Source organism: Dasypus novemcinctus, chromosome 13 (assembly GCF_030445035.2).
Source record: "Dasypus novemcinctus isolate mDasNov1 chromosome 13, mDasNov1.1.hap2, whole genome shotgun sequence".
Lineage (NCBI taxonomy): Eukaryota > Metazoa > Chordata > Mammalia > Cingulata > Dasypodidae > Dasypus > Dasypus novemcinctus.
In genome coordinates this window covers 30,252,661-30,267,784 of record NC_080685.1, presented here as the reverse complement: position 1 = coordinate 30,267,784, position 15,124 = coordinate 30,252,661, and the positions used below count along the sequence as shown (strand labels likewise).

Genomic DNA, 15,124 nt, shown 5'->3' with positions numbered 1-15,124 from the left:
TAAATAAGAGTGGTTAAGGTGCTTTCGTGACTTTCATTACAATCCATTTCAGTGATTGCCGTAACTCAACAGCAACGATTTTGTTGGGTCTGCACCCATCAGCACCCGCAGTGCCTGGCCTCCACGTGCTCGCCGTGGTTTTAGAGGTGCTGGTTCCTGCCGCTTCCTGAGGCAAGGCAGGCTGAACTGCAGGGCCCAGGACACCGCCTTCTCTCAGGGGCGCTCACAGAGGGAGCTTGAGTAGGAAGTCCTGCCTGTGTCTTTGGAGGCTGCCAGCAGAGCCCTGTGACCGCGCCAGGGCGCCGTGGGCCCCGCCTTTTTACAATCACACAGTCACCTGCATGAATCCGCCTCTCTCTACCGCAGCCCAAGGTCTTCTCTTTCTGTGGTGTTACAGCTTGTAACAGACCAAGCCCCCCTGCTCGGAAGACCCCAAAGCCCAGTGGGAAACTACGGGTTTCCACTGCTCTGCATGGGAGCTCAATGAGCCACTGTTCCTTCTTTAAACCAGCTAAATCTTCTCTTCTCTCCCCGCCTCTGTGGCAACGACCTCATGATAGCCAGGGCCGGGCCAGGCAGGTAATGCCCTGCTCGAAATGTCCATCAGAAGGGACACTGCAAATATCAAAGAGGATCAGAAAGACAACCAGGCTCTCCAGCTGTCCCCACTCTGTGGCCACATTTGTGGAATCCTAAGCAGGAAGACTTGGCAGCCAGGGGATGGAAATTAAATTTCCCAAGTCTATACCCCATACCCTCCCCTTCCTTCCCAGAAGCTTTTCTGTAGCTCTAGACAAACACACACGCACACAATTTAGGTGTTTCAGAAAGAGTATCTAATATTTAGGACTTTTTCTAAGTTAATTGAAAAAGTAAAAAAAAAAAAACTTTCCAAATATATCTAGCTATATTTCTCTTGCTGTTCCTTCCTTAAAGCCCTCTTCCAAAAATATCTTCTGAATGAATACATTTACCAACTAAGTGATTACTAAATAATTTTACTTTGTACTTATAAATATCTTTCATCTAAGAACATCAAATGTCAGTAAATTATGTTATCGCCCTGTGAGATGGATGACAAATATCCCCACTATTCTCAAGGAAAAACTGGGCCATAAAAAAAAAAAGAAGCCTGAGCAGTAAATGATTAATCTAAGTCGAGTTAAACTAAAAATGTAATTTAGGATTTCTTCACACACTTTGGGGATAAATGGGATCTTAGAGGACATCAGTGAGAATTTTTTTTTAAGTTGGTACCGATGATTGAGCCAGGACATGAGCTCCATCCACTCCCCAATGAGAGTTGGTGTTTTCGTTTGCTTGTTTTGTTTTTAGGAGGTCCTGGGAGGGAGGATATGGGAAGCAGGCACTCATCACTGGACTCCATCTGCTCCCCAGTCAAAGTTGTCTTTTTCAGGTGCTCAACCACTTGAGCTATACCCGCTCCCCAGTGAGATTCTTGAATTCCACTGGATCGGGTAAGACCTGGGATGTGTGTTGATCATGTATTCTTGAGATCCAGGTCTAGGGCATTTAGAGGGTGAGTGGTGGGCTGGTTTGGGGGTTCGAATGGGAGCCTACCTTTCCTTTGTTCCAAGTGTGGAAGGTGGGCTTAGTCTGGGGCTCTCCCCGTTCCCTGTTGAACTGAAATTGGAGAGTGTGGGCATTTAAAAAATGCTATGGCATATGCTGATACAGTATGATGGCGTTAAATAAAAGCAAGAAGGGAATTGATGAAAACTGAAAACCAAAAATGAAAGCGGCTGATCTCCTTTAATCTTCTTCCTTTGCCATGTCTGTAGTTGGGTAAACAGGAATTTTTAAAAAGAAGGATATCTGAATTTAGATCAGAAACAGAGTCCCCTGGAAAAGTTTGCCTCTTTAAGCGAGGCCAGGATTGCCCTCGTTTTAACGGCACTGCTTGACTCAGGAGGTTGGCACCATCCACGCAAACACAGATGAAAGGGCTTAATACCTAACCCAGTTTTAACCACCAAGCGGGAGTGAGAGCCGTGCCGCAGGTGAGTGGCTGTTCATCCACCAGAATATATAGACACGCTGATGTGTGATAAGGCAAACTTGCAGCTATGTTTAAATAAAGCAGCAGGCAGTTAAACACTACCAACCTTTCCACTTATCAAAACCGAAGTGCTCAACCTTTGCTTCACAGTAGAATCGCCTCAGAAGCTTCGAAAACCATCCAAGGCTGCCCCCCAGCCCCTCCCTGGAGATTCCGAAGACAGAGTCTGGGGTGAAATGTGGGCATCCACGCTTCCGAGGCCCCCAGGTGCCTCGAAGGGGCGCCCAGAGTTGCGCACTGCCGACGCAGAGCTCGCTGAGGCCGCCAGCGCCCAGCCCACCAGGTGCTCCCACCCCACCACCACCCACCTCCCCCAGAGAGATCAATACCCAGGGCTGGAGGAAGAAGCAACCCAGGACCCCGAGTCCACGTCAGGGGCTGGGGGAGCCAGGTTGGGGGTGGTAAGATTTTTATAAAGAGGACGATTTGCTCAAAGCTCAGTTCCTTTTCATCTTGGCCTCATTTCTTTTCGGTCCTGGGCCCCAGAACCTGTGCTCATTTGCATTCACGCTCTCCGAGTATTGGCAAACAGCGCTGCGAGGGTCATTACTCACCCGGTACTTCTCTCGCACACTGCCGCAGCCTCCTGCTTTCCCCTGGCACTCAGGCTGTCTGGGCTTAATGTCTTTCTTTGGGCTTAGCTCTGGGCAAGGATCAGGAGAGAGCCATTCCAATGTTTTTTATTAGGCTGAAAGAAAGTTTAAAAATTTTTTAAATGACATGTTGTCCTTGCTAGCAGGTATCTCACAAAACCTAACACCAGAGTCGGCTAGCCTGCCCTGTTAAACCCGTTTATCTTTTCCTAACTGAAGGTAACCATTAAATAAAATCTCATCTCCTATTTTAAAGGTCTCTTGACCGACTATGCGTAACTGTGAAAGCTGGAAACCAGAACATTAGAACTCAAGGTGGGCCTGTTCTCTGCCTCCACAATGCTGCTGAATTCGGGGGTCTCTGGATCAGCACGCCCCCTGCAGTTCAGACTGAAGTAGAGCAATCTGAGGGAAGCATCCAGCAGGCCCATCTCTATGTCGGTCAGAAAGACAAGGTGTTACCGCAGCAGGTGGATGCAGGTGAGCACCTCGTTGTGCCATCCATTTTAGGTCACATCTCTTGACTTACACATAGAAAATGGAGGTCCATGACAGACGATTTGCCCTAAATCTCGAAGAGAGCCAGCTGCAGACACTGAACGGGAGCCCTGTCATTCCATGCTGAAAAAGGCCTTCGGTGCTGGTGTGGAAAGCTGAGGCCTCCCAGAGCCTCTCCATGCTCTTTCTAGATTCATCCTCATAGAATAGTCAATTACTGGTTTTGCAAACATTCGATAAAAAGAAAAGGCCCCTCCTTGCCCTCCCCTGCTTCCTAAAACGCACAGACACCACTTTATCAACCTCTCACTGAACACAGAGATATGCATATTGTGACTGGTTAGATTAATTCCTCATGTATTTTTATATTCTAGAGATGTTGATCATTTTCAAGGTTATCTGCCTTCGGTTTGAAGAACTTGGAGCTAATACTTGCAAATCTACAAGAACCCCCACTGGTTAGGAAACATTAAATCTGATTATTAAAATGATGCAAATTTATATCCAGCATTACAGTGGATTATGCTAATGGTGGTCAGGGTTGTTAATCTTTATTTCAGCCTCCCCTGCAAATAGTACATGATGATTAGCCAAAATTAGTTTAATCTTTTTTGTAACATGAATTTGAAATTTACACTCTTTTTCTTCTCCCCAAGTCTCGCTTAATAACATCTCTTAAAAATGCAGTCCTGTTCCCTGGGAAACCAAAAGTGGCAAACATGTATGAAATATGTTACTGCTACCTACCAGTGATTTCCTCTTTACTTAGGTGAAACTTCTTTCCAAATCTGTTCTGCCTCCTACTTTCAAACACTGGCATATCACTTTAAAAGCAATCAAGTGTTTCTCAAGAAAGAATACATGCAGCAGTGGGCACCCGCCCCAGTCACTCATCAAGGGAAATGTCAGGTCTTCTGTAAGCACCTGTAAGCTGTGATTCAATTGCCCTTTCTTTGAACACCCTCTTCACCTCCCACCTCTTGGAATGAGAAGAAGATACATAGCTCAGGCTGAACTTTAGAATTTGGGAATCCTGAAAAAAAAATTTTTTTCTTCGGATTTCCTCGAGACTTTTTCTAAGAATGACAGTGCAATGTTTACTTAAATAACAAATTTGGGAACCATTCCTAAGACCTGTGTGGTTTTGGCTCGGATGAGAAAACAAGCATCTAGCATTGTCAGAACATCAGCAAGAGGAGCAGGCACCCTCGGTTTCTCTTTGGGAATATGGTGAGAAAAAGCCATAGGGGACATTTATTCATTATCTGCACAGTGCCCATTCCCATGTTTTGTGGCCAACAGTATCCCAATTTTTCTTGGGTGAACTCACCGTTTCCCACATCTCTGCTATGTATTCAGGTAGGAATAACCCTACTCCTAGACCCATGGTTAGCCATGGTAGGCTTAAGCCAGTCAGAGTACCTCATCACCCTAACCAAGTGATGTGCACCTAACCTGAATCAGGTCAATGGGAACAAATGAATCCCAGAGCTCAGGACTTGAGCAAGAGCTGCCAGCAAAGACCCTCTTCCCTAGGAAGATGTGATGGGAGAAGTTGGTCAAGAGTGTTGCAGCCATTTTGTTCCATGCGGGGAGGAAGGGAGTTATAGTGGGTCACCATGTGGCGCATATGGACAAATCTAAAACCTCAGACCATGGAGGAGAGAGGAGAGAAATGGGGACCTTGGTAACTTCCTTAAAGCCACTGGATCTTCTACTTACCTGAGACAGTAACTTTGATTTATTAATGAAGCCAATAGGAAGTGAATTTTCTGTTATGGTCAACAAACAGTCCCGATAATGAAGAACCAACCCTCTACACACATAGCTAGTTTCCCACAGGAGTAACCAAAATGAGGATTAAAGGGAAATGCCTACTTAGTGGTTCTGACTTCTTAAAACTTTAAAATTCAAAAATAAGAAGATTGAGAATGTCAAAATTGACTCTAGACCAGCAAGTTAGAAGGGTGATGGAGGAAAAATGAGAGTCTGTTAAACAAACCAACTTGGTTTTTACTAAAAGAAGAGACTAAAGCAGGAAATGAGCTATCAGTCAGGAGGGGATGACAACTGGAAGAAAAGTAATCTGGGATCTTATTATTGTTTGGAAGGAAGGTAAATTGCTTAAGAATTTGAAAATTAAATTTATAAATAATCAATATAGAGTCAAAATAATGTCTATAATTTCAAACTAGTAAAGGTTTTTAAATGGGAAAAAATAATCCAAAAGAAGGTAAGAAATGAGAAAAACACATAAAAGATTGAACAATTTGAAAGGACAAACTAAAATGGTATACATACATCCATAATCATCATGAAAGTAAATGGACTAAATGCTCCAGGCAAAAAGAAAAAAAGTATTGTCAGATCAAATGTTTTAAATTATCTAAATAAATGCTATTTATATAAGATATTTCTAAAACATGAGAATAAAGAAACATTAAAAGAAAAAAAATTTAAAGATATGCCAAATATAGCCTAACTAAATATCATGTAAATATCAGACTTTAATGTAAAAAGCAGTGACACCATCAAGAAATACAATAATTCTAAGTTTAGTGCTCACTTCAGCAACACATATATTAATATTGGGGGAAGTGGACTTGGCCCAGTGGTTAGGGCGTCCGTCTACCGCATGGGAGGTCCATGGTTCAAACCCTGGGCCTCCTTGACCCATGTGGAGCTGGCCCATGCGCAGTGCTGATGCGGCCAAGGAGTGCTGTGCCACGCAGGGGTGTCCCCCGCATAGGGGAGCCCCACACGCAAGGAGTGCGCCCCGTAAGGAGAGCCGCCCAGGGTGAAAGAAAGTGCAGCCTGCCCAGGAACGGTGCCGCACACACAGAGAGCTGACACAACAAGATGACACAACAAAAAGAAACACATATTCCCATGCCGCTGACAACAACAACACACGCGGACAAAGAAGAACATGCAGCAAATGGACACAGAGAACAGACAACTGGGGCAGGAGGGGGGAAGGGGAGAGAAATAAATAAAATAAATAAATCTAAAAAAAAAAATTGGAATGAAGCAGAGAAGATTAGTATGGTCCCTGCACAAGGATGACATGCAAATTCATGGAGTTTTCCATATTAAAAAAAATAATAAATTTATATACATTCAATAATATGGCCTCAAAATATAGAAAGCAAAAATTTATGGAACTGCAATGAAACAGACAAACCCACAATTACAGAAGGAAATTTTAACACATCTCTCTTAGTGAATAGTAGATCAAGCAGATTAAAAAATCTAAAGGGCTACAGAAAATTTGAATGGCACAATTATCACAAAATCTATATTATGCACTTTTTCCTGGTGCATAGAACATTAGTGAAAACTGACCATTTAGTGGTCCATAAAGCAAATCTCAACAATTTTTAAAGAAATGTTACCAAACAAACATTCTTTCATAGATACAAAAATCAGTCTAAAAAGTATAACAAAAAAAAACCTTGGAAATTAAGAAACATACTTATAAATAATTCATGAATCAAAATGGAAAAATTTTTAAATGTGAAACAGAACATTAATGAAAATACTACATTTCAAAATGAGTTGCATGTAGCTAAAGTCCAGCTTGCCTGTTTATAGATTTAAACGCTTATATTAAAAAAGAATTAAGGCTGAAAACTAATGAGCCAAATAGCCATTTAAGAAATTAGGAAAAATAATGAAATAATCACAGACAAGCAAAAAGCCCAGAATGGAAAATTAAAAATAAGAGCAGAAATTAATAAAATAGAAAATAAGAATACACTCTTTTTGAAGCCAAAAGTTGATCTTTTGAAAACATTAATAAAATTGATAAATGCCTAGCAGGATTTAACAAGTAGAGAGGAAGAACAAAGAGCAATATTAGGAACTATAATACAAACAATAAAATGATAATAAGAGGATATTTGAAAATAAATGAAAAAGAGAGATTCCTACAAAGAGATTACTTACCAAAACTGACTTAAGAAGAAATAGAAAACTCAGTAAAAAATTTATTTTTAAAAATTTTAACTCAGAAGTCATAAAATCATTTAAAATAAATAAATGAACCTGATAAGGATATTACAAAAAGGGAAAATTATAGACCAATCTTACTCATGACTGCAAATGCAAAAAATAAAATAAAAATCCTTAACATACTACTATCAAACCAAATCTAGAAATAAGATGTAAAACACTTATTAAATTCATCATATCAACAGACTGAAGGGGAAAAATATCATTTAAAATAGTAATTGATTTTTAAAAGATTAATTAAACTCAACGTCAGTTAATTTTTTTTAAAAACTGAGCAAACTAGGCATAGCAGGTATGGTGGGCACACCTTGCACAATCCCCCTTCCCTTGAGTGGGCCAGGACCTATGACTTGCTTCTAGCCAGTAGAATATAGCAATGGGATGTAATGTCATTCCCACAGTTATGTTTTCTTATGTATGATTCTGTCTTAGTTTCCAGGCTACTATGACAAATAATAAACAACACGAATTTACTGTCTCCCAGTTTATGGGGTAGGGAGCATTCTGACTGGCCGACAAGCCTTGGGTTCCTTGGTTTTCCCATCACGTGGTATTGTCCTCTCCTTTCTCCTCCACATTCCCATGGCTTCCAGCCTCTAGCTCCTATGCATGGCTTTCTCTATTTCTGAATTTTTTCTGCATATAAAGTACTCCAGTAATCTGGATTAAGACCCAGCCTCATTCATTCAAATCACCTCGTAACTAAACACTGAACATCTTTCGTGTTGAGCAATAGGCTCACACCCACAGAGATATGGATTGAGACCAAGACCATCCAGAGTACAAGTGGCTCATGCAGCTGAGTATGGGCTTCCCACATGGGAGGTCCTGGGTTCAGTTCCTGGTGCCTCCTAAAAAGAAAACCAAACAAAAACAACAGCAAAAAACAACTCAGGGGAGTCAATATGGCTCGTGGTTGAGCACCGGCTTCTTCACACTTATGAGGTCCCAGGTTCAATCCCCTGCCCCAGTACCTAAAAAAAAAAAAAAAAGACTAAGAGCGTGTCTAAATTTGGGGTACATAAGCCACCATAAACGCCATCCTAGCAGACTGGAGAGCATCTCCTGCTGACCTTGAGGAAGCAAGCAATCAGGTGGTACCTATGAATCGGCCACATGGCAAGGAACTACAGGTGGTCTCCAGGAGCTCAGAGCAGCAGACAGGAAGAAGCTGAGGCCCTCGTCATAGAGCCGCAAGGAAATGAATTCTGCCTACAATTTGAATGAGTTTGAAAAAGATTCTTCCCCAGGGAGTCTCTATAGGAGAACATGGCCCAGTCAACACTTGATTGCATCCTCGTTAAGATAATGAAGCTGGAGACCCAAGTAAGATGTGCCCAGACTCCTGGCCCATGGAAGTAGGTAAGATAATAAATATGTGTTGTTTAATAAAGCTGCTTAATTTTTGGCACTTTGTTAAGCAGTAATAGGAAATTAATACAAAAGGGAACTCCCTTAACCCAATAAACGATATCTACAAAATATCTGCAACAACACGTATCAAACTTATGGTCGCATACTTAATGATGAAATCAAGACGCCTTTTATTACCACTTCTGTGGTGGAGATCCTCGCAGTACACTATAGCTAGAAAAAGAATCAAGAGGTAAAGGATTAGAAAGGAAGAAAAATTTGTCATTATTTGCAGCTGATATGACTGTCTACTCAAAACCACCTAAAGCAGGGGTTCTTAACCAGGGGTCCGGGGAACCCCAAGGGGTGCACAGAAAGATTTCAGGGGGTCCATGAGCTTGAACTGAAAAAACTCAACTTATTATCTTTACATTCTCGAATGTCCAATGTTGAGTGACATAAAACTACCTGCCGCTACATTCTGAGAAGGGGTCCGTGGTTTTCACCTGACTGGCAAAGGGGTCTGTGGAACAAAAAAAGTTAAGAACCCTTGGCCTAAAAATAAGTTCTTAGAATTGTTAGAAGAGTTAGCATGGTTGCTAGGTATAAATGCAATATAGAAAAATTAATTACATTCCTATACCTTACCAATAAGAAACTAGAAAATGATTTTATTTTAAAAATTTACAACAGCATCCAAAAATATTAAATACCTAGGAATAAACTTAAAAAGTTGTCTTAGAGCTTTACAGAGAAAAATTATGAAATGTTATTGAAGGACAATAAAGAAAATAAATGGAAAACTATCCATGTTCAGGGTTGTAAAGATGCTTATTCTCTTTAAATTAATCTGCAAAGTTAATTCAGTGCTCATCAAAACCCCAACAGGTTTTTTGTGAACCATGACAAACTGTAAAATTTATATAAAAACATAAAAGGCCTTGACATTTTTGAAGGAGTGCAAGGTGAAAGGACTTGCCTTCTTGCATATATCAAGAATGTTTATCATAAAGCTCTAGTAATTAAGGTAATGTGGTCCTTGTGCAGGGAGAGGTAGACAACTTAAACAATGGAACACAAAAGAGAGCTGACAAGCAGATATAAATTTATGGAAGGGGGGTTTCTTACAGAGCTGGCCTTGCAAATCAGTTGGAATAAAATGGGCTATTCAATAAATGGTGTTGGAACAATGGTTATCTAAATTCACACACAAATGGAGTGCGTGGCTGGATTTTAAAAGGCTAAATGTAAAGAAAAATTGTGGAGCTTTCATGAGACAATGGAAAAGATTTCTCAAACATAACTCCAAAAGCTTAAGCCGAAGGAGGAATGGATGACAAATTTGACTATATTAAGATCTTGTTAAAAAAAAAAGATCTTCAGATTTATCAAAAACAAAACAAAGAAACAGTAAGAAGATAAGCCACAGATTGGGAGATACAATTTACAAAGCAAGCAAGCCAATAGGGAAAAAAAAAACAAAACAGACAAAAGAAAGAACAGGAATTTCACAGAAAAGGAATCACAAATGGCCTGTAAAAATGAAAAGATGGTCAACCTCATTAGTGATGAAGAAAATGCAAATTAAAATCACAAGATAACATTTTAGCACTAGAGCGATTTTAAGAAAAAGAAAAGAAAATCAGATAATACCAAGCATTCTGAGCAGGTGGAACAACTGGAACTCTCACCCATTGCTAGTGGAGGTAGAAATCAGTCCAATCACTATGGAAGACGATTTGGCATTATTTGTAAAAGTTGTATATATACATACCCAATGACCCAGTATTGTTTGTCAAAGCAAAAAACAAAATCTAGAATCAGCCCAAATCAAGAGTACAATTGGTAAATAAATTATGGAGAGTCACCCAATAGAATATTGTGACGCAATGAAAATGAAATTAATGAACTACAGCTGTGTGCATCAGCAGGCGTGAATCTCAGTCACATAGTATTGAGGGAAGAATCAAACCAAAGAAGAATATGTATACTGCATGTTTCCAGTTAGATGACGTTCAAAAACAGGCACAGCTTGAGAGGAGGCCTCCGGTATTCCAAACAGGCCTCACTATTGGCCCGCACCATTGCTGGGCTAACCACTAACAGCGGAGGCCCCTCTCCTTAGCCTTGGCAGAGGGAGGAATGATTAACAGCTTAAGAGGTAACCACACAAGGCAGAGCTCTGCTCTCTGCCTAGAGGAGCCCACACCAAATCTCAGTGCCTATTTCCATCCTTCTCTCCCATTTCTCAGCAAGCTCTGTTCCTTCCATTTCCCAATAAATTCTTTTTACTGGCCAGAAACAACAACAACAACAACCATAAAAAAACAGGCACAACTAAATAATAGATTGTTTAAAGTTACATACATTTGTGTGTTGTGGTTCCCTCTAGGGCAGGGGTTCTTAACTAGGGGTCCGTGAATTGAAATTTAAAATAAAAAAATTTGTTTTTAATTTTTAAAAAATTCTATGAATTGGAATTTTTAAAAATTTTTTAAAAAACAAAACATTTTTCTTGTGGGGAAGGTGTTGGTGCAGGTGTGATGTATTTATTAAATAATACACAGTATCGGAAAATGGACTTGGCCCAGTGGTTAGGGCGTCCGTCTACCACATGGGAGGTCCGCGGTTCAAACCCCGAGCCTCCTTGACCCGTGTGGAGCTGGCCCATGCACAGTGCTGATGTGCGCAAGGAGTGCCCTGCCACGCAGGGGTGTCCCCCGCGTAGGGGAGCCCCACGCGCAAGGAGTGTGCCCGTAAGGAGAGCCGCCCAGCACGAAACAAAGTGCAGCCTGCCCAGGAATGGCACCACCCACACTTCCCGTGCCGCTGACAACAACAGAAGCCGACAAAGAAACAAGACGCAGCAAATAGACACAGAGGACAGACAACCGGGGGAGGGGGGAGAATTAAATAAAATAAATAAATCTTTAAAAAAAGAAAAAAAAGAAAGGGGAAGTTTTAAAAAATAATAATAATAATATACAGTATAGTGTGGACTTAGTGGTCAGTGGTTTTCACTTGACTGGCAAAGGGGTCTGTGGAACAAAAGAGGTTAAGAACCTCTGCTTAGGGGAGGAAGAGGGATGGGATTGGGGGGCGGGGATACCAAGAAAATTCTAGGCCTGAAAATGTTCTAGCTCTCCACCTGAGAGAAGAACACACAGATTGTATTATTCCTCTTTAAACTGTACAAACGTGTATTTATACACTCTTTTGTATGCATGCTGTTTTTTCTTTATCATTTTAAAAGTTTTTAATATAGCAGCATCCCAAAAATGCCAGGAGTTTCCTCTGGTCCAGCGCAGCTGGTTAGCATAAAGAATAGCAGTAACATCTACGATAAGAAATAAGGACCTCCAGGACAGCAACGTGAAGCTGCAGATAAACCCCTGGAGGACTTCGATTCATTGGACTTCAGACAGCAAAAGAGACACCCATAAATGACACCCAAACATCTTCAGTTAGGAGCAGGGCGTTGATCTTCAGAGAACTTTGAACTGAAAACTGAGACCAAGGGAAGAAGAGGAAAACAGTCTTTGCAAGCGCCAGCAGGAGGCGGTTGTATTTCCATGAGCTCACCCAAAGGCGGGCTACCGGTAAAGGCGCGCTACCATAGTTGGTCCATCAGGCCTACGTTCTCCTTCTGACTGAGGTACTTACTTGTGGACAGAATGTCTGAGAAAGCCCCTTCCACTTTTTTTTTTTTTTAAGATTTATTTATTTATTTATTTCTCTCCCCTCCCCTCACCCTGGTTGTCTGTTCTCTGTGTCTATTTGCTGCGTCTTCTTTGTCTGCTTCTGTTGTTGTCAGCAGCACAGGAATCTGTGTTTCTTTTTGTTGCGTCATCTTGCTGCATCAGCTCTCCGTGTGTGCAGCACCATTCCTGGGCAGGCTGCACTTTCTTTTGTGCTGGGCAGCTCTCCTTACGGGTGCACTCCTTGCGCGTGGGGCTCCCCTACGTGGGGACACCCCTGCGTGGCAGGGCACTCCTTGTGCTCATCAGCACTGCACATGGCCCAGCTCCACACGGGTCAAGGAAGCCCGGGGTTTGAACCCGGACCTCCCATGTGGTAGACGGACGCCCTAACCACTGGGCCAAGTCCGCCTCCCCCTTCCACTCTTAACTTCAGTTTCCCCATCTGGAAATCCCACAGTAGAGTCAAAGGTTTGCTGTGAAGACCGAGGTGACACACGTGAAATCACGTCCCACCAGCACACACTTTGCTGAGTCTTGTACCGCGTGTGTTGTGATGCTGATTTCCAAAGCTTTGTGCTCTCCCCGGAGGGCGCTAACATGGCTTCTTCTCATCGAATGATCATGCTTTCTAGTCCCCGCCATGCCTTGATCCAACCGATTCTATCAGCACAAAATAAAGAGGGCTGGAAATCCCCAGAGTCCCCAGGGCTGCAAATCAAGAGCGCGACTCCCGTGACGCCCCTGGAGTCTGAAGCACATCTTGCTCGGTGATTAACAAGAGACTTCACTGCCTCCAAAGCACACTCCTGACAACCGTCCCAATCATCCAGAAGTCATTAGAACTGACAAATATTTCCTCCCAAGCTCGTTTCACAGAGATCCGCATTTCCTAAAGAAGGGCCTTCCGGCGGGAAGCGCAAAACTCTCCAGGAAACCGCGACGCCCCCGACGCCCCGGCAGCAGCGGCAGGCCCGCCACCTCCCCGCACAGCCCCGCACTCGGTCCCGGGCGGGCGGGCACTCCCGCTGCTCCCGCTGCTCCCGCTGCTCCCGCTGCTCCCGCTGCTCCCGCTGCTCCCGCTGCTCCCGCTGCTCCCGCACCGCCCTCCGCAGCCCCGCTCTCGGGGTCACCCTGCCTCCTCCCACCCGCTGAGCCCAGGCACAGAGATTGCTTCCCCCATGCCTGCCTCCACAGCCTGCGTCGTGAAAAAAATACTCTTTCTCCCTTTTCTCCGCAAATGAGGTAAGTCAGCGAAATAATAGCCACTTCACAGTGCATTCCATTTTCAACAAGCTACTCTCTCACCAAAAGCGTTACACTGCTTCTGGGCTAAATCAATTATAAATTGTGATCTTCCCTTTCCTGGTTAGGCGCAGTTTCCTCCAATCTGTCAAAATTCTCAGAACCAAAAAGATACGCTGTTCAACCACTAGAACTCAAATTATAATTCTCACCGCCATAAAAACCCTTCAGGGGCTCGCGCTGTGGGCAGCAGAAAATGCAAATGCCTTAGCATGACCTCTAAATCCTGTCAGCGTCCTTTAGCCTGAAAGGCCTTTCATAAGCCTGCCTCATTCTTCCAGCCTCAGCTTTACGTCACCTCCTTAACAAGTCACCCCTGGGGGGCGGATGTGGCTCGGGTCGTTGGGTGCCCATCTACCCTACCAGAGGTCTGGGGGTCGGTGCCCGGAGCCTCCTGGTGGGACGGGGCTGTCCCTGGGGGCTGGCGCAGCAGGATGGTGCAACAAAGAGAGACACAGAGGTGAGACAGTGGGAGATGCAGCACACCAGGGGGCTGAGGTGGCACAAGAGAATGATCGATTCCAGGGGGTCCTGGTATCAGTGCCCCAAGCCACCCAAGGAAAACACAAGCAGACACAGAAGAACACACAGGGAATGGACACAGAGGGAGAAAATAAATAAAATCTTAAAAAATAAATAAATCCTGTCAGGTGGTGAGCCCAGCCCACCTTCCCAGCACCCCCCTTCCTGACTTTCCTCACCCCTCCCTCCCTCTCCAGGCACCCTGTCTCCTACACACACACACAGCTAGGTGGCATAAACTTTCCTTCCCTGCAGCTTTCCACAGGCTGTTGGCCCTGGCTGGACTGCTGGCACTTCTTTTTTTTGCTTAGAAAACTCCTTCATCCTTCAAGACCCACTTCTGGGCCTCATCCCAGACCTACTGAATCAGAAGCACCCAGGGTAGGAAGGAAATGCTTGTCTTTTTCCACAGCTTCACAGGTGATTTTAATGCACAGCCCCAATGAGAAGCTGTGGGGGGCGGGCGAGTTAGCAGCTGAGAACAACGGGCTCTTAAAGTCACTCAACTTCTCTGTGCGGTAAAATAGGGATGGTTATTAGGGTGGTTTAAATGAAAGAATACATGAAAAGTGTCTGGCGCAGTGTAAGTGCTCAATAAATGTTAACTACGTTTGGGCCTCCCTAGCATACGTTTCAAATAATCTTCACAATAACGCTGTTGTGTTTTACAATGAGGAATCTGAGGCTCAAGAGAGACTGAGTAAAACAGGATTCACCCCAAGGCCTGCCTCACCTCATTCCAGGAAACCAAGCAGTGCTTTATATCGAATCACCTTTTGGGTGGACCGCTTGACACTGGATGTCAAGTCCCTTGAAGGCAGGGTCCATGTCTTGGGCATCTTTATATTCTCGACATCTAGTAGGCCCTCAAATGTTGGTTGAAATATGAATTAATGCAGAAGAGAAGGCAGCAAGAGACAGACCGAAAGAAAGAAGAGAGCATGTGTACAGGAGAGAGGTCAATAAAGCTATAATGGTACAAGTGTCCTTGAGAAATTCCTGAGACCTTGGATTGTACCGTGCCTCATCCTTTAGAGAAATCTTCACAAACATTACCTCCT

General features: G+C 43.3%; 1 non-coding gene and 1 pseudogene across 1 annotated transcript; one reads left to right on the top strand and one right to left on the bottom strand.

The window, feature by feature from the left end:
- Positions 1–6,170: 6,170 nt before the first annotated feature.
- Positions 6,171–6,268, top strand: LOC111759556 (U6 spliceosomal RNA; annotated as a pseudogene).
- A 6,307-nt stretch (positions 6,269–12,575) lies between these two features.
- On the bottom strand, positions 12,576–12,652 carry TRNAG-ACC (transfer RNA glycine (anticodon ACC)). The gene has a single exon. It is a non-coding gene; the product is annotated as a tRNA-Gly (tRNA).
- Between the last annotated feature and the right edge of the window lie 2,472 nt (positions 12,653–15,124).